The sequence below is a fragment of the Paroedura picta genome, chromosome 1, assembly GCF_049243985.1.
Source record: "Paroedura picta isolate Pp20150507F chromosome 1, Ppicta_v3.0, whole genome shotgun sequence".
NCBI lineage: Eukaryota > Metazoa > Chordata > Lepidosauria > Squamata > Gekkonidae > Paroedura > Paroedura picta.
In genome coordinates this window covers 68,183,194-68,203,019 of record NC_135369.1, presented here as the reverse complement: position 1 = coordinate 68,203,019, position 19,826 = coordinate 68,183,194, and the positions used below count along the sequence as shown (strand labels likewise).

General features: G+C 43.9%; 1 protein-coding gene and 1 long non-coding RNA gene across 7 annotated transcripts in view; one reads left to right on the top strand and one right to left on the bottom strand.

The window, feature by feature from the left end:
• The window catches only part of LOC143839595 (uncharacterized), a 113,400-nt gene extending 105,693 nt beyond the window's left edge, over nt 1–7,707 (top strand). For all 4 annotated transcript variants that reach the window (XR_013231779.1, XR_013231778.1, XR_013231776.1 and 1 more), the window contains one exon: nt 3,190–7,707. This is a non-coding gene — a long non-coding RNA (uncharacterized LOC143839595). The remainder of the gene's footprint in view (nt 1–3,189) is intronic.
• The window catches only part of LRFN2 (leucine rich repeat and fibronectin type III domain containing 2), a 371,749-nt gene that overhangs the window by 113,480 nt on the left and 238,443 nt on the right, over nt 1–19,826 (bottom strand). The window lies entirely within an intron of this gene.

Here is a 19,826-nt window from a genome sequence, read left to right as displayed (position 1 = left end):
GCTTAGAGCAGATAAAGCCAATCCTAGGTACAAACCCTCCTGCAGCCTGTCCAAGTGTTTCTGGTGGCATGGAGTTTGGCTGGATTAAGTACTGGAAGGGCCCAGCTGCAAAATGCAAAATTAAGCAGCCCTCAGCTGTGTTACTTGGCGCCTGAGCTGAAAACATGAGGGCATCTGTATAGATAAATGGCTCTAGCATGTAATGTTCCTCTGTGTAGAGAGGAATTGTACAAGCTTTGCAGACCCCGAGAGGCAGCGCCACTAGGTAGTGACCCAGCACAGTCAACCTTTCTGTTTAAATGCTTCTTCACATTCCAAGCACAGTAATCACGCTCTGTTTAGAAATCATTTATGACAGTGAAGTCTATGCCCAAGATAAGCATCCCACATCTTGAGTCAAGCACATAGGTGACCTTCAGAAAGCCTGATCAGGAAGAACTTATTATATTGCAGTGCAACAAAGTGATTGTTGAATTGTGTCATTTGCAAGCAGTACAGTTGTCAGCAGAATTAGCAGACAGGATTGTGCTATAGAGGGCTTCTTCACTCTCATGCTTAGTCCCTGATGTTCATTGAAGGATAGAGCCTTTCAGATACTTTCAAGGGGTTTTACTCTTCAGGAACTTTATCACAGGGACGTAAGTAGATCTTCAGAACATGGCCTGGAACGTGCACACTCACATAATCCAGACATGAAGGGCTACCTCATGCATTTACACAGTGACAGCAGTACGCTCTGGGAAAGAACATTTGTTGAAAAATAATGAAAATGCTCCTTTTGTAGGTATTATTATAATGAGAACATTGGAAAACTGATATTATTTCATTAATTGATATTACTTAAGCCAATTCTACATGAGCGGTGGTCTTATGGAAGCAGGACTAATCACTTCTTCCATATGATGCAGCCACCAGGCAGGCCCACTTCTGGACAAACCATGGATTGGGCCCTCAGTTACCCCGAGCTAAGGAAACATGGATTCTTCCGACTTCCCTTAGTTTGCTGCAGGGGCCAATGTGGATAGGAAAGAGCTGGGCCTTCCAGGCTCAGATCCTCCCTACCCTACAGTGGTCCAGAGCTGGCAAAGAATGCCCTGGTTGTCTTTCTGGTCCTTTACCTGCAGGGCAGACTGGGACATTCAATTTGATTTTGCAGGAAGGTGGGATTGTGTGGAATGCAATCCTACTTTCCACCAAATTAATGCCCTCCCCTGGTAGAAGTATTCCATCGCTGCTTTTTCCCCAGGGGAACCCATTTCAGCACCAGATCAAATCTGGTGCTGCAATGTGAATGCCGTGTGGACACAGTATACTGTACAGCTTTATGCTCTGCAGCACTGTACTGGTGGTAGCCCAGAGCAGCTGCTGCCCTGTGGAATTGGCCCTGTGGAACAGTTTTTCTGTTACATGGCTGTCTGGTTTGAAGAGTCTGAGGGGTGAGAATGAAACTGATATGGGATGTTTCCAGTCATTCAATTTAGCCTTCAAGTAGCCTTGCTATAGAACAGGGGCGTAGCCTTTTCTTTCAACCCTGCTTCCACTGGTCATCGATGGTTCAAGATAGGGCCACCAACTTGGGAATTACTGGAGATTTTGAGGCAGGGATGGTGGAGGGTGGCTAGGGGAGGGAGCTCAGGATGGATGTGATGCCATATAACCCACCTGCTGAAGCAGCCCCTTTCTCCCAGGGAACACATCTCTGTGATGTGAAGACCAGTTACAATTCTGGACAGTCTCCAGGCTCCACATAGAGACTAGTTCAAGTAGAATTTTATAAAAGCAGCATTTCCTTTACTCTCAGGTGACTCTTCTTTGCCCAAGCTAATTTTGTTTACTTTTAGGCTAAGTATTTTGGCCTCTTTCTGATGTTTTGCAACTTATATGGCTTTTCTGCAAAAGGCTTGTACATCAAAGAATAAGACTGGTATGTTATTTTTGCTAGTGTTTGGGAAGTGCCACTATTTTGCCATGAATTTTCCCCATATCCTGTACTCTAGTGATCCCCAACCTGTGGGTCGCGGACCACATGTGGTCCTTCAACTAATTGGAGGTGGGCCCCGAAGGACGCCTTCTTCCCTCCCCCCCCCCCGGCCCTTTACAACACACTTCGGGTGTCATTGCAGAGAAACAAACTCAGGGTTCCCAATGATTTGTCATTGTCATGAGTTAAAATTTCCATGAAAATGAAATGTTCCTTATGTTCATTGTTGTGGCGTGTCTGTATCTTATTTTGAAGGGATGTTTAAACATTACCATAGTGATCAGAGAGCGCTAGGGCAGTGGTTGAGAGTAGAGGAGTAAACTACCCCCCCCTTCACCGGGCCTCAGTAAAAGGCATTGAGTGGTCCCCGGTGATAAAAAGGTTGGGGACCACTGCTCTACTCTGTCCCTAACAATTGCACTCTAAGCAGAATTACACACTTCTAAGTCCCTTGAAATGGATGTGGTTACAATTTAGGATGACATTGGGCTTTAATGTCAATGGGATACATCTAAGGCTCTCTGGTTAATGCAGGTGACTGGGGTGGGTTGGTGGGTGGGTTAAGTCCACAAGTTCACTTAAGTTAATTAAGGATGTTTTAGATAGTTGGGGGTTTGATTGAATTGGAGCAGGGGTAGTCAAACTGCGGCCCTTCAGATGTCCATGGACTACAATTCCCATGATCCCCTGCCAGCGCTGGCAGGGGCTCATGGGAATTGTAGTCCATGGACATATGAAGGGCCGCAGTTTGACTACCCGTGCATTGGAGATTCATACCCTGCTTCCCCCCTCCAATGGAAACCAAAAGCAGCTTACAGCATTTTTTTGTACTGTTCCATTTAGACCTTAGAACAGAAAGTCCTGTGAGTCTGAAATAGAATGATGGATCCATGATCACCCAAAGAGACTCTGTGGCCAAGTAGAAATTCAAAGGGGCTCTCTTTTTGAGATCCAGCATGGTGCAGTGGTTAGGTGCAGCGGCTTCTAATCTGGAGAGCTGGGTTTGATTCCCTACTTCTCCACATGCAGCCAGCTGGGTGACCTTGAGCCATTCACAGTTCTCTCAGGGGTCTCTCAGCCTCACCTACCTCACAGGGAGGCTGTCGTGGGAAAAGGAAGGGAAAGGTGTTTGTAAACTACTTTGGGACTCCTTTGGGTAGTAAAAAGTCGGGAATAAAAAAAACACCTTTTCTCTCTTCTTCTTTCAGATGACCTAACCACTAAACCTGGGATCCATGTAACTGGATTACAGATCATGAGCTATGAGAAACTCAACGCCTCACTGTGTGGATGTCTCCAAAATAAATTAGTCCTGTTAAACCAAACAGAAGAGGAGAAATGTGACCTACCCTTAGCATACCTGTAAAAGCCAGGACATTTGAGATTTAAACAAAACCCTTTGTTTCACTGCACAATTATGTTCTTTATTATTTCATGCTAGTCTTCACCATCATATGCACATCATATTTACCTTTACCCCATTCAAATATCTTGTGTTATACTGGTGTAGTAAAATGTACATTAAGTAATTACCTCTCCATGGCTTTTCACTGCTGCCATTGCATTCACTGAAAATTGCTGTGATAAAAGCATGGCTTTTGTTACAATGACTGATTGCACCACATTGCATTCTTCTCTCTGTGCAGTCAAATAAATACCCCATTGCCCTTGTGTTCTGCTTCCTAAACCAATATTGTTTTGCACCCCTATTGTGTCCACAGTTACAGCTAAGCATCTGAACTACTGTTATTTGACTGAGAGAACACCCAGAGGAATGAACAAAAGGAACTCCCAAATTTAAAATTCTGCTCAGCAATTTCCATTCCCTCAAGGTTGTGATGAAGAATAGAAAACTTTGCAGTCAAATGATATTTTCCTTCAAAGCCAAAGGCAGACTCACCAATCTCTTTCTCCCCAAGTGCAAAGTTAAGGCTTTTGTTTCTAAAATGGTGTTTAGGGCTAATTCAGGTCCACTAAGGAACAACGGAAAGAGCCATAGCTCAGAGGGGGAAGACATATTATAGATGTTAAGGACCTTCACATTTCCAGTTAAAGACCTCAGTAAGCTGAGCTAGAAAAAATATCTTTCTGAGACCCCGGAGAGCTTCCACAGTGTAAGCAGTACCAGGCAAAACTATCATTTCTACTGAGTCATTCTATTGGTACATGGGACTCTTCAGGGTCTCAGACAGAGAAAGGTCTTCTGCAGTAATTGATAACTGGAGATATCAGAGACTAACACCTGGGTCTTTTCCACTTCAGAATACACTGAATGCAACCACTGTTCTACTATGGCTCTCCAGGGTCTCAGACAGGGGTGTTCACATCACCTACTACCTTACCCTTATAAGTGGAGATGTTAGGGAATGAACATTTTCCACATGGGAAGTAAATATACTGTCAGTGTTTTCCAACCTGTGGCTCCCAACCAAAAAGGTTACAAAGCCTGTGAAAATGGTTCCAAAGCTTTTGAAGTTTTATTGAAAAAGAGTAGTAGAAGAAGAGTTTGTTTTTATACCCCACTTTTCACTACCCAAAGGAATCTCAAAGCAGCTTACAGTTGTCTTCCCTTCCTCTATCCCCAACAGACACCCAGAGAGATAGATGGGGCTGAGCGAGGTCTGAGAAATGTGACTAGTCCAAGGTCACCCAGTTATACATGCTCCTAAAAAAAAGAAATGTCATCATACCAAGTAAATTTGAACTTGTGGGTGTCAGGAACCAGGCTGAGCCTAGCCTGCAGAGTCCGTGATAAAGACACATCCGAGATCCAACAGGCAGTTGTAAACCCAAAGAGAGCTTTATTAATCCCTCATCCAAATCATTTATAAATAAGTTGAATAATACAGGCCCCAGAACAGATCCCTGGGGCACTCCTCTTGTTACTCTTCTCCAAGGGGATGCTGAACCATTAACAAGTACCCGTTGGGTATGATCTGTCTACCAGTTATTGATCCACCTGACAGAATTAGGGTACATACCGTATTTTACAAGCTTGTCAACAAGAATATCATGTGGAACCTTATGTTGACAGCAACCTGTGGCTCTCCAGTGAGTGGCACAGGTTTTCATCCAGTTTTCTCCATGATGAGGGAAATCACAAAATCCCACTTCCCCTTTCTTGTCAGGCTGCAAGTGAGGGTGCAAGCAGAGGCAAGCCCATCTGAAGGGAGAAACATGCAACACATGTTGCACCACATTCCCCTTCCCTTCCCCTTCCCCTTCCCAAATGAATTTTTTTAATGGCATGGTCTGCATAGCTACAGGACCACAAAGGGATGTGCCCTCAGTTAAAATAAAATGTTCTCTTCAATGTACATAGTAATATTGGGATTGGGCAGCAACCCTATCTAAAATTCATTCCTGTTGTGTTTTCTGGTGGTGGGGTATGAACTGGGAAAGAGTATGTGTGTGTGGTGAAGTAGCCATTAGCTTAGCATCCATGTTCTGTGTTTTAAATCTTCATTGCGAACACAACCATCAAGGTCCAATTACCATGGCCAGCCTATCACAAATCTACCCGAACATAATGGCAGAATCCCGAAAAGAGATCTAAATAAATGTGTTATTGTTGTGGTGTGATTCCGTAGCAATGTGGAAGTGTAAGTTAAAAAAAATGTTTTACTGTTGTGACATTTCCTCATGGCAATATGGAAGTGTGTTTTATTTAATTAATTTTGGGACTTGGTGGGGGGATCAAAGTTTGAGTCCCCCAAATCACTGCTGTGGAGGGATTGGTGGCTTGTGTTGATTGATAGGGGTGGGGGAAACTTCGGGTTGTCCATGTTTCCTGCTTCTCTGCTGCCTCATCAGGAGGCAAAAAGCTGTGATGAGATGGTGGGATAATGTGAGAGGGGTCTCCCATCAGAAAGGGTGCAAACATGTGGTTTACTATCACGCAAGCAGAAGGTGCATGTTTTACACCTCCATGCGGAATTGTTCCTGCTCTAAACCACCGAGCCATAGTTCCTTCCACAAGCACTTAAAGTGTTTGTTTATTGATTTACAGTCCTCAAATATGTGTCTGTGGTTTTTTAGTCTCCCTAATAATTTTCCACTGCAGTGACAAAGGGCAATTTCCCTTTATAGCTTTGAACAGGCTGACATTTAAAAAGCTTTACTATAATCAGAAGAGAAACTGCTGGCAATGGGAGAAAGAAACAAGCCAAAATCTAGAACCACCTGATGAAACCTAACTGGCAAAGTGGACTTTGACTCATGAAAACGTATACCCTGGAAAATGTGTTGGTCTTTAAGGCCCTGCTGGACTCACATTTTGATCTGCTACTACAAACTAAAATGGCTACCCACCCCAACCAGATGAAACCTAGGTATTCCAAGGCTGCTTATTTGCAATACCAAGAGGTAATTGCTGTTGGGTATTTTTGTTGTTGTGTATGTATGTTTGTGTGTGCGTGTTTTGTCTAGGTAGTTACAATTTTAGAGAGATAAGTCATCTCAGCCAACACAAGAATGCACAGAAAGTAACTGCAATGAGCTTCTAGAATTACTTGGGGGTTCTTGGCAAGATACCTCAGGGTAAAGCCATTTCCATCCTTGGCCAAATGCAAGAAAATGTTATTTTTGCACAAATCATCAATTTCAGAGTGCTTTATGATCCTCCAAATCAGAGAAACAGATGAATAAATTTTATGTTATATAGCTTTTAACAAATGATTTCTTGCCATCCAGTATTTATCTGTTGTTTCAGTATTAGAATATATCTAACTTGCTATACTTCTGTTGTCTAGTGCTGTTCTAATTTTCTTCTAAATAGTAAATGCCTTATTATTTTGCATGCTTTATTCAATGTGGGAATAATTCCGGTCTCATTTAAAGGCAAACTATTGAACAGGTAGTTTGATTCAAAAATCTTTTTTACAAAACCTACCATTCATTGCAGGGAAAACTATCTTTTTGATGCAGGAGGAGACAATACAAAGAGTCTATTTTTGGGTGCAAGAATCAATTTGTATGGCACAGTTGATAAAACATATCTCTGCTTTATTATTGCTGAAGTTATTGTATTTGTTGTGTCTCAAAGAGACCTACTACCCTATGAATGAGGCATGGTTTTGCATTTGGGGTAGGGGGTGGGCAAGTTTCCAAATTCTCCCCAGACAGCATAGTAAACATGAAGGATAGAGACATCAATAGCTATTAGCCACAGTGCCTAAAAGGCACAATCAGTGGCAGCAAACTTCTGACTACCAGTGCTAGAAGGCAGCATTAGGGGTAGACCTTGGCCTCTATGCCTTGTTGGCTGCCCTCCAGGGCAACCCATTGGTCACTGTGTGAAAATAGGATATTGGATTAGATGGAGAACTGGTCTGATCCAGCAAGGCTTTTCTTCATAACATATTTATTATACTCATTTATTTTAGGTGCATCCTGGATTTTGCATGTACTTGTCATGCATATTTTGGACATGTATTATCCTAGTGGTCATATGGATTAAAATGTGTATTGAATCCAGGCACGATTTCAAATTTCTCATCCTTGCTATTTCAAACCCCCAATCCCTGCTACAATTTCAATATCCCCACTGCAAATATTTTTTCACAACATCTTCTGCCATGTACACTTTATTTATCCTTTAAAATATACACCTTTTAGCATTGTCTGTGCATCAGTAAATCAGCACTGTAAATTGCACATACATTGAGACTAGTTTAAATGATATACGATAATGGAATCAGAAAGTAATCTGAAGTTCTGTGTTTGTGCCGTATGCTTGCTATTGTAGTTTGGTATTTTGATTGATGGTTCTCATTAAAAAATGCTTTTATTTACAGTAGCAGTGATCAGCTTTGTAGAGCAAATGTATCACAGCTGAAGCCCAAAATATGGGCACTTACTTGTCAAGCAGTACTAGGGTTGCCAGGTGCCAGCAGGTGAGGGGGGCAGTCATCAGGAACTCTCCACACATGCTCACCCAAACCCAGAAGCATCTGGTGGGCTGACATCACCTGAGAGTGACATGAGGGGTGAAGCTCTGGCTTTTGGAGAAACTGGTAAAAATCAGCTTTAAAACAGAGTTTTGCCCAAAACACAGAGTGTCATCTCTCCCCCCCCCCCGCCCCATTGACCCTGGTGTCCTGGTGCCACTTCCGGGTTAGTCAACATCTTGGGACAGTCTACCTGATCCCAGTGTGTGCAGGAGGGAGAATGCAAGAATTCCAGTGGGCAAGGATTTAGGATTTCCACAAAAGCAGCTGTTAGTAGGGGGACTTCCCCTTGCTTCCTAAAAGTCTCAATCAGGAGGAACAAGGACAAAGCTGGTTCCCCTGGCCGCAGCAGGGGTCTGGCATGCCTAAGCAGTACAGTACATATCTGTGTCTTGGACGGTTTGCCTGTTTTCTACTGAGCTCACTTCTACAGAACAAATGGCAACTCTTCCACATGTACATTATATTAACAAGAAACAGCAATTGAGTACCAAGGGAAACCCAGATGGCAGAACCTTGATTTTTCCCAAGTATTAAACTTTGTTCAAATCCACATTCCATTACTGTGTCCCTATACTTTTCTCTATCACCTTCCCCTTCCTCTCCACCCCAAACAACCTTTTTAAAAAATAAAATAACACTAGCAAAAGTGCACATGATTGACAGTGTGACGACTTTTCAAAAGTTTTATACTTTGTCCAAACCCTGCTTTTCAGTGTATCCCCAGTACATTTAGAGACCCCACAGGTACCCCAGTACATCAAACAGTTCAGGAAGTTCTTATAGGCTGTCTCCCCCCCCCACACACACACACACATTGAGCATACTTTCTTTACCAGCTAGATGACAATGCTGCATCAGGAGATCAGCCCCCTGGCCCAAAGGTCACATGGCATGACTTTCCACCCCTACTCTTGAAAAGCAAGCTAGTATATGCTATATGTTCTTATCATGATGTGCTGAGAGATTTGGGGTATTCTCTTGTCCAGTAATTTCAAAGCCTCTGTAATTCACCCCAGCTTGCACCCCGAATCCCTGTACCCACACCCATTCCACAAATGTTTGCATAAGCATTCCTGCAATGCTATAATACGTAGATCTCATAACAGCTCATACACTTCTGCTTTTGTATGAAGTTTTAAAAACTACCATGTGGACATCTTGAAGTTTAGTTTTTTGGGGCAATATTCTAGTGCAAGGTATAAGTCAGACCTTCCATGTGCAAATGGGTACTTTTGGACGTAGCCTAGAATATCAGGCTTTGCAAGCAGTTGGGCATCATGCAAAGAAAATGAAGCACAAAGCTGAATATATGATGATGTGATGTTCCAAATTAATGACTGCAGAGACCCATAAAAACTTATTTTAGAATGTGCTATTAAACACTTAGTATGGAAAGTATCTAGCACAACCAAGTCTATGCTGCCTCATAATAAAAATACATTGCAAGTATATTATTCTGACAGCGTGGCAGGCAGTGCACACATTAAATATAATCACAATATTATTTGCATGTCATTTTGAAATCCAGTTGTGCTCATGGAGACACTTTGTGAATCATGTATTTCTGATAGATGCTCTCAATATATCATCAACTTATAACCAATATATCTAAATTTCAACATGACCTCATCTGCAGATACTTTAGGGCCATAGACGTACAAGACAGATTTTTCTGCAAACCCCCCAAAAATCTCTGGGTTTGCAGAAAAATCTGAAATCGTTTTCGGGGGGTAGGGTTAAAAATGCCCTGTATTTTGCAGAACGGGCCAGTCAAGTCTCCACAGCAGATAGTACCATCAGACCCAGATAGCAAGGCTTGGGAATTGACAGGTTTGTACCCAGTGGATTAGTTGATTAAGCAAGCTTCTCTTCCCAGCCCAAGGGTCAATTAGGCTGAGAGCAGCTCTACCTGCTCTGGAAGCAGCACCTTGGACTCATCTTGCCAAGCTTAACTAGGGTGAGAATCCTGCAAAGGATTGTATCAATCAGATAGCCATCTGATAGAGCTGGTGATTCTGTGAAGGCAAAGGGGTGGCAGGTTACAGTAGATGAGTGATAGGGATGTGAGTGTCCTGCATACTGCAAGGGGTTGGACTAGATGACCCATGAGGTCCCTTCCAACTCTATGATTCTCTGATTCTATTAATAAGTACTTTGGAAGTACTTAAGCAGAGGCTAGATATCCATTTGACAGAAATGCTGATTCAGTGTATTTAGGCAGATTATAAATGGGTGGGAAGAAGGGATTGTGTCAATGATTGGCTCTTGTGGACCTTTCTTTCATGCTCAGAGAAATACCAATCACCACTCTGGGGCCAGGAGATAAATTTCCTCCAGTCCAGACTGGCCAGGTATTCTGGAGAGCCAGTTTGGTGTAGTGGTTATGAGTGCGGACGATTCTACACTCCCCCACATGCAGCCAGCTGCGTGACCTTGGGCTCGCCACGGCACTGATAAAACTGTTCTGACCGGGCAGTGATATCAGGGTTTTCTCAGCCTCACCCACCCCACAGGGTGTCTGTTGTGGGGAAAGGAATGGGAAGGTGACTGTAAGCCACTTTGACCTTCCTTTGGGTACGGAAAAGTGGCATATAAGAACCAACTCTTCTTCTTCTTCTTCTTTTCTTCTTTTTTTTTGGGGGGGAACATCTGGCCATGGAATTGGGATCACTAAGGATGGGCCAATAGTTGTAAATTTCCTGCAGTCTGCAGGGGGTTTGACTAGATGACCCTTAATTTACCTTCCAACTGTATGATTATATGATTCTATGTATTTAAACAGAAGGCAGTTTCATGTCTACCATGGGATCTCTGTGTAGAATGGACCCCTGCATTGAGGTGGATGGTGAAGTTTGATAATCCATGTCCAAAGCTTCACATTGGGGAATTCATGTTGAAGCATTAAGTATAAATTAATTCATCTTATCCAGGGATACCTGCTCTTCATCCCCCTGTTATGCTGGAAATAAATCCGTTTAAACCCAATCTTTATCCAATTGTAAATTGGAGAATTATCCAACTATTTGGAGCTGGCCTCGATTTTGCTTCCTCAGCAAACCCCTCAGAATAGTTGCAGCTGCAATCTTCCATCTCTATTACAAGGAAATAGCAAAGGGATAAAGCAATGACCCTCTCAGAACTCTCCCCTACTGTGTGACATGAGATTGATCATCAAGCAGACCTTGTTTCCTCCTTTATAGTCAGTTTGAGACTGGCTCTGTTCACTCTGGCCCAAATTCCCTGCTGCTCAGCATGCTGGCAAAAGCTCCTCAGGTGGCCGGTTATCTTAAGGTTGTTCTAATGCAAGTAAATGGCTGTATGTGCTCCTATTTCCCAACTACTTCAGTGTCAGAGAAGAAATTATTAAGCCAGGATCTTAAAAAACTAAACAACAACCTTGATCTAGGTTTGCTATTTTTCTTAACCCATCAAGAGTCCTTTCAAGGAAAATCTATATGTGTCTTGACCCATTTGGATTTGACATTAATAAAAAGCTGTCACTTGGTAAACTGGAATAAATTGGGACACAAGCAAATGGTTCCATGTGTGTTTGAGGGGACTTGGGTGAGTATTTTGGCAGTTTCAATAAGTGACTGCCCTTTTATGGATTTTAATATTGTGTTGGGAAGAAAATGGTTTGGGTCTATCTCAGTTGGGCGCCAGTCATGGCATAGGATCATCAAGAGTCGGACTCGACTGAATAGTTAACATCATCATCGTTTTCTCAAATATCCTTTAGTTTAAAGCTAAGCAGCCTGAAGCTGCTTTGTTATGCAGCAATAACATTATAGCAACTTGCTGCCACTTTCTATTAGTGTCTCTGAATGTCTCACCTCAAGTTCTTTTAAAGGGGGGGGGGGATCAAGGGGAAAGAGACAAGCAGTTTTTGCTCAAATTGCCTGGAAAGAATGGGAGGGCAAGCTGAAAGACAACAGAAGTGAGATGGGGCTTTACTGGACAATCTGTCATATATACCAGCCTTTTTTTTTTCTTGGGAGAGGGAAAGGTCAGCGGGGGAGGGGGGGAGTGTTCAGCCCTCAGCCCCATCCCTCCAGTGAGCCCGAGCTGCATGCCTCAAGCAGGTCAGGCAGCACAGCCCGGGCTCACTTGAGGGAAGGGGCTGAGAGCCAGGCCCTCCCCCCCCCCCCACTGACCTTTCCCGCTCCTGAGCAGAGGTGGTGCACAGCTGGAGGCTGGCTGGCTCCCTGTCTGGGCTGTTTCCACAGCACCCTCCCCTCCTCGGCCAGGACCAGCCTCCTTTCTCTGCCACGCCTGCATCCCTGCCTTGGAGCTCAGCCCCAGTTGATGTCCAAGGACTGGAATCTTTTATGGATTTGGGGGGGGGGGTGTACCAGCAGGATCCAGCGGATCTCCATCTCACTTCCTTTTGCAGGCCTGTTGAAATGCAGCTCAAGCTGCACAGCAGTGAGTGGGGAAGGGAAGGGCTAAGCGGAGGGTGGGCCAGCGGTGGGGGGGAGGGGGAGGGAGAAGAAGAGCAGAAGGAATGGCAGAGACATCATGTGATTTGGCCCTGAGTGTGAAAAAGGTACCAATATTCCTGAATGGTATTGGGATTCAGACAATATTTGGGAAAGCCAATTTTTTTTTAATTCTGTGCCTGAGGCATTTAAAGTGAATTAGATTTTCTTAAACTTCTCAGCAGCCAAGCACACAAAACAGCTGATATTGTGGAGAGAGCTCATTCTACAAGATGGACTTGGCTGGGGGGGGGGGCTGGTTTGAATCTGGCCCCCTCAGAGCCCAACAAACATATCCTGCAGAAAGAATTGTCTCCATAGATAATTGGGTCTTGGGTTCTACTGGGGCCCCAAGTTTTAACCCTCCCCCTGCAGAGCCCACTGGCTGGCAGCCATTTCCTTTCTCTTTCCTCCCTTGGGAAGAGAGCGAAGTGAAAGGGATGGTTTAAAGCAGGGGTAGTCAACCTGTGGTCCTCCAGATGTCCATGGACTACAATTCCCATGAGCCCCTGCCAGCAATTGCATTTGCTGGCAGGGGCTCATGGGAATTGTAGTCCACGGACATCTGGAGGACCACAGGTTGACTACCCCTGCTTTAAAGAGCTGCCCCAATTTAAACATAGCAGCTGATGGGTTATTTTGGGGATCCTTTTCAACTCCCCCCACTTCCAAATGGAAAGGAAGAGAAAAAGAGTACTGGAATGGCTTATAGTCATGCCAGTGTTTCTTATTGCTTACCTTCGTAAATAAGCTGTTTTTGGCATCCTCCTTCACTTCACATGTGAAGAAACCTGTTCTACAAATAGGGCTAAACCACAAACACCATTCTTAAAAACCGTTGAAACAGAAATCCCCCCTCAGCACTTGAAAGGCTGGTGAAGGGGGTTGAAGGAACAGTACCACAACAAACCCTGTACCTTAATTTTAAAGGTACTGAAAATCAGTGGCAAAGAAAAACACAAACCCTATATATTTCAAAACTAAATTTGGCCTCACTTCACGGCTTCTGCTTTCCAGCTACTCAGAGAATGACAGTGTTACCAGATAAAAACAGCCTGCCCCTCTATAGTGAATTTAAATTTATATTGCAAACAACAGGCTCCATTACCTCCAGATTTTTCGGTAGCATTCTTAATACTGTTGTTCTCCATGCCTTATTATTTTTCCCTTTCCCATGTAAGATTTGTTTTCTAGTCCATATCAACATGCCCTGTGATCCCCCCCCAAAGAAAGCAATTCACACAAAACAAATAAACAAACACACTCCATTTCCTTCTGTTGATGCAACCTGATGTTCGGTCCCACATATTCATCTAATTTCAGTCATTTCTCTCCAAGGATGCAGCTGGATTTGGTGAATGCATTATTTCAATTCAGAAATCCCCATTTTAGGGGTGGGTTCTGCTAGCTCAAAATGAAATCTCAATAATCCTTTCCCTTTATTCCCTCCTCCTTTCTTATTCTGGGTCCCTCTGCTCTCTTGAGCTTGATGTTATTTGTCCAGTGCTGTGTTTCATGCTTCTGTCCATCAATTTGACACTCAAATCAATTATTTTTTCAAGGCAATGACCTGAGAGGTCTCCATTTGTTACAAATGTTTCCTTCATTGATCTAGGCCAGGCCTCAAAACTGACAACTTCTTTTACAAGTTTCAATGAGTTTCATGTTGTAGATATTTCAACTAATGAAAATGCAGAGTTTTAAGAAAGGACAAAGCATCCTAACAGGGAAGGTTCAGTCAATGCTACCCCCCGCCCTCTTTGAGCATCACAAACAGGAACATCCTGCAGTAACAATATTGTATGTTCAAAGTACTGACAAATATAACCTGTGTCTGAAAGTGAAACACCAAGATGGCATGAGATCCATGATTAAGGATGCTATCATATGCACACTCTAAAAGGAGTGCTTTTGTGGACACAATATAATTTACTCCATCATATAAATGCTTAGGATTGCACTGCAAATTGCCCGCCCTAACAGAAGACTTGGATAAAATGTGTTTAACCTTCCTCACACTGTTTTCCAGAATAAGATACTACCCTCTCCCCATTTCTATTTGCCTCAGAGGAGAAAACAGAGGAGAAAACATAAAGGTGCTATATGTTTTCCCCAAAGGCAGATAAAAAGCTCCATGGGACAATTCACAACTAAAAAATGGTGGGGAATGAGAGGGTCAGAGTGATAAAAATCACAGATAACAATCTGAAACTTCCCTGTTTGAAACCCCACTGTCACATGAAACTTGCTGGGTGACCATGGGACAAAACAAGAAAACTGGGCTAAAATGAATCTCAGTAGTAAAAAATGTAAAGTTCTGCATCATTGTGACCATTTATGCACTGGAGGTTTCATGCTCGGCTGCAGGCTGGAGTTTTAGTTGTGGCAGGTTGCCCCACCTCTTCCTGCATCCACACAAGGGAGCATTTGGCCTGGTGCACCTCATCCACCCCCGATTTGTGCTCCTGCATAGGAGTTGGGGCAGTGAAGTTCCCAGTGCGTAAACGGTCTATAAGATGCAGGAGACCTGTCTTGGTAGTAGAGGATGGAGCAGAGTTGTTTTCTGTTGCCCAAGAGGATTGGACCAGAACTAATGGGATGAAATTTATTCAAAAGAATTTTTGGCTAAACATCCGGAAGAAGTTCCTGACAGTTACAGAGGTTCCTTAGTGGAACAGGCTTCCTTAGTAGGTGGCGGGTTCTCCTTCTTTGGACATTTGAAAGCAAAGTCTAGCTAGCCATCTGACAGAATTGCTGTGAACTTAGGCAGATTGTATGTGGGTGGACAGAAGGGATTGTGTTTGAGTTTGGCTCTTGTGGCCCTTTGTTGGATGCCCAGGCAAATATTGATCTGCACCTTGGGGTCAGAAGGCAAATTTTCTCCAGATCAGACTGACCAGGGATTCTGGGTTTTGTTGTTGTTGTTGTTGTTGTTGTTGTTGGGGGGGGGATCCAATGGACATGGAATTGGGGTCACTGTAGGTGGGCAGATAGTTGTGAATTTCCTGCATTCTGCAGGGAGTTGAACTAGATGACCTTGGAGGTCCCTTCCAACACTATGATTCTATTAAATCTTCCTCCCAGGGATACTGTGAGGAAATAAAAACCATTGCACATTGTCCTAAGCTCCTTGAAAAAAAGGTGAGATGAAAATAAAATGGATATGAGGGGAAAGGAGTATAATTTTCTGGTGTGTGTATGACACCAGAGTAATATGGAATAGGAATGGAGCTAAAGGGAAGTGAATTAAAGGAAATCATCCAAAGGACAACTAACCGCTATGAGGAGAAGCCTCCCAATCGCAGCCTCCCTAAGCCTCCCTAAAAAAATAGCTAGTCTCCTCATGTTTGAATGTGGGAAGAGGAAACTAAGGGATGGCTGAAGACAACTGTGCACACCTAGCTTTGCTCCTTAGCACAGAAGTAGTGGCAACTGCTATGGCTGTCCATGATGGAAAGTATTTTTTGTGGAACCAGTTTTTCATTTGTATATTTCTCTTGAAAGTCTTTTGGATTAATGCAATATATCTATATCCAGAAATTTAACCTTATTGCACAAAAAGTTGACAAACTATATTATACAAGTTGCAGAACTACCATGAATGAATCACTGAACAGACAGCAAACAGGCTGTCTGTTACTCATGAACAGAATATGAGCCAAGCTTGTACACTACCTCAACAAAACTTAAAAATTTATTTGTGTCATTTGAGTGCTATTTTCAGTTGGTCACATTTCCCTGCTGCTTCTCCCTCTGCCCCCAGCTCAGTCCTTTGTTCTTATTTACCCGCATTAACATTTAATCTTGTTGGTTATGGAGAGTCATGTGGTATTTTCAATGATGTCATTGTGCTCTGAGTGATGTCATAATGTGATGGGCACTTAGATATACATTGCAGCAACCAATTGGTTTCAAAGGAAATAAGGCTAAAGGAAAGCAAAATGGGGGGAAGAAAAAGTGGCTCAGGAGAAGCAACACCAGAGGTGGAAAGAGAGAAACTCATCAGACCACTATGAGACTAGAATGTGAGAATTTTTTTTGGTATCTCTCAAAAGTGCTACTTCAAAGCCAGTATTAAAACTGGAGAACAAGACTAGACCTAGCTGCGATTGGGAGGCTTCTCCTCATAGTGGTTAGTTGTCCTTTGGATGATTTCCTTTAATTCACTTCCCTTTAGCTCCATTCCTATTCCACATTACTCTGGCATCCAGTTGTATTTGTACTGCATGCTTGTATATCCTGCATGAGTTGCCATTTGGCAAGTTCCAGCAGGAACAAGTAGGAGGGGAGCGTTCACCTTGCAGTGAACAAGAACAGCCCTTGCTTGTGTGGATCTGTTGTGCCCACTCACCAAATTGTTTCATGCCAGTTTGCTTCTGGTGGATGTTATTCATTTGCTCTCTTTTCTTTGGGGTGACTACTGAAGCCCATATTCTGCTATGATGAAGTGGGAGTTTTGTTTGAATCAAACTGTATGATGGACAAACATGCTATGAAATTGCTTTTTTAAAAGGATGATATAATTTACATTTTGTAATTCTACATCCTAGTTTGTTTTGGGATTTTTGGACTAGACTTGGTTCTGAGTCCCTCCAGAGAAATAAGAGTAGGAGAGTAACAGTTTTGAAAGTATGCAGTCATTACCTTTGCGGATGAGGCACAGATCCACACTCTCAGTGCTATGAGGTTTAAAAGAGGGGTAGGGGTGGAACAGTACTGGTACACAAAGGATGCACAGACACACAGCATTCAGTTTGGAATGACTGAGGCCACAGCTTTTATTGTTATTCAAATGAGCATAAGCAATCCAATGTGAGGGGGCAGATTCAACAAGCCACTCCTCCCTATCCTGCAGCCAGCCGACCACAGTCCCTTGGGGAGGAGAACCCACCAGCAGGCCCACCTGCAGGGTCCGAGCGACACGCCTGTCAAGCTCCGCCTCTCCATTAGGCCTGCTGAACCACTAGGAAGGTGAAACAAAGGAGAAGCCCACGGGCGTCAGCCTCTATTGGGGTCCCCCTTGGCCACCTCGCCATGTGCTGCATCCATCTCCCCATGCAAGAAGACACTGCTGCATATGCACATGCGCATCCCCATAACGATGCTCCTGAACTAGGCAGAGCTCTGTCAAAGGCACGGGCCAGAAATTTGATGCCTCACTAACACTCAAGGCACAGGTCAAGCAGGTAGCTGGCCAGGCATTTTTCCATCTTCTCCAGGCTCGGCTACTAGCGCCCTATCTATCCCTTGAACACTTGGCCACAGTGATCCATGCAACAGTCACCTCCAGATTAGATTTCTGTAACTCGCTCTACACTGGCCTGCCTTTGGGCTTGACCCAGAAACTGCAATTGGTCCAAAATGCGGCTGCTAGGGTCCTCACAGCTACACCTTGGAGGGCCCATATCCAGCCAGTGCTGAGGCAGCTGCACTGGTTGCCGGTTATATTTGGGATCAGGTTCAAGGTTTTGGTTTTGACCTTCAAGGTAATCCATGGTCTGGGTCCAGTATATATGAGGGACTGCCTATCGCCCTATACCCTCCACAGGGCCTTATGCTCTGCAGGAGCTAACCTATTGGTCATTCCCAGCCCCAAGGAAGCTTGCCTGGCCTCGACCAGGGCCAGGTCCGAAAAGGGCCTGGCCCCGACCTGGTGGAATGAGCTCCCAGAAGAGCTGTGAGCCCTGCGGGAACTTTCAACGTTCCGCAGGGCCTGCAAGACGGAGCTCTTCCGCCAAGCTTTTGGTTGAGGCCAGGCAGCAAGGGAGATCTGTCCCCCCCTCACAAATGTGGTGGTTGCGTGTGCCATCAGCCCCCCCCCCTTTTTTTCTTCATTTGGGTTAGTTGCATGAACCTGGCCGCCATTCTTGTCTTGCCGTGTTGTGATTAATGTACTATGTTTTATTGTTCTTATTACTGTTTTTAGGGGATTGATTTTATCTGACCCGCCTTGGCCACATTTATGCATGGACAGCTGGATAGCTTCTGCGCAGACTAGTCTGCACAGAAAGAGATATGCCATCCACCTTTGTCTTGTCGGCGCCCCCCCCCCCCACTCCAACAATGGGGGCCAGTTTGGTGTAGTGGACTTCTAATCTAATGAGCCGGGTTTGATTCTGCACTCCCCCACATGCAACCATCTGGGTGACCTTGGGCTCACCACAGCACTGATAAAGCTGTTCAGACTGAGCAGAGATATCAGGGCTCTCTCAGCCTCACCTACCTCATAGGGTGTCTGTTGTGGGGAGAGGAAGGGAAAACAACTGTAAGCCACTTTGAGATTCCTTGGGGTAGAGAAGAGCAGCATATAAGAACTAATTCTTCTTCTTTTTCTTCTTCTTCATGCACCAGAGGTAAGTGGGGTCACCCAGCTGGCTTTATACAGAGGAGTGGAGAATCACACCAGGTTCTCCAGATCAGAAGCTGCGTCTCAACTACTACATCAAGCTGGCTCTGTGGAATTCACAGATGCATCAACTAGCACAACTCTGGAAAGGGGTGTGAACAGCTGTGAGTGTGGGAGAGGAAAGGATACACAGGCATGTAGGATACAGGGAGACACCTGGATCAGTGAGAAGGGAGGCAGAAGCGGATGTCTTGTGGTGGACACAGGATATGAGGGGGCCCTAAGTACTCTACATTGATCCCTTAAAGCCTGGAACAAGACTGTAAAAGGGGGAAAGTATTATCAGTAACAAAATGATGGTAGGTAATGATGAGGGTGAAAGAAAATGTTGGCATTTAAACAAATATAATAAAAAATAAAAATAGGGCATGGGGTGTTTTATTTTTAAGCAGGGTTCCATCAATACCATCCAACACATACCCAGAACAACTGAATAACCACATTCCCCCATAGCTGTCACTATAGATGTGTTGTGGGTGTTGCACCTTTCCAATGGCAACAGTTGGGTCAGTATATTGGAAGCAATTCTTTCCTTTCCTCAGATTCAGTAAGTGGGAGGACAGGGCATGGCTTTTTGTTTATCACAAAGAAACCAATAACACACAAAAGTATTACTTAAAGAAGATGACACTGCATTTATGTCCAGGAACAATTTCAACGTGAACACTGTTTTCCTTCTGATTTGTCTTCTTCCTACTCCTTGAAGTATTCCCAGCAAATCAGGGACTATATCAGTGGGGCTGATAATGTTACTGAAATCACGTATAGCTGAGTCAGAATGAGGATTGTGCTTCCAGAATGAGTAACATAAGGAAATCCCACAGGCAACATATCCACAGTACAACCATGGTACCTCCTCTCTTGGTCAAACATTCATTGACTAGAGGAGGGAAGGACTGTAACCATTTTCTCCTCTTTTGATGTCTTGTCCTCCCAAGTGCCCCCAAAACAGGTACCCTATTTCAAGGTATTTGAAAAAGGAGGGGGTTCTTAATTTGACATCATCATTC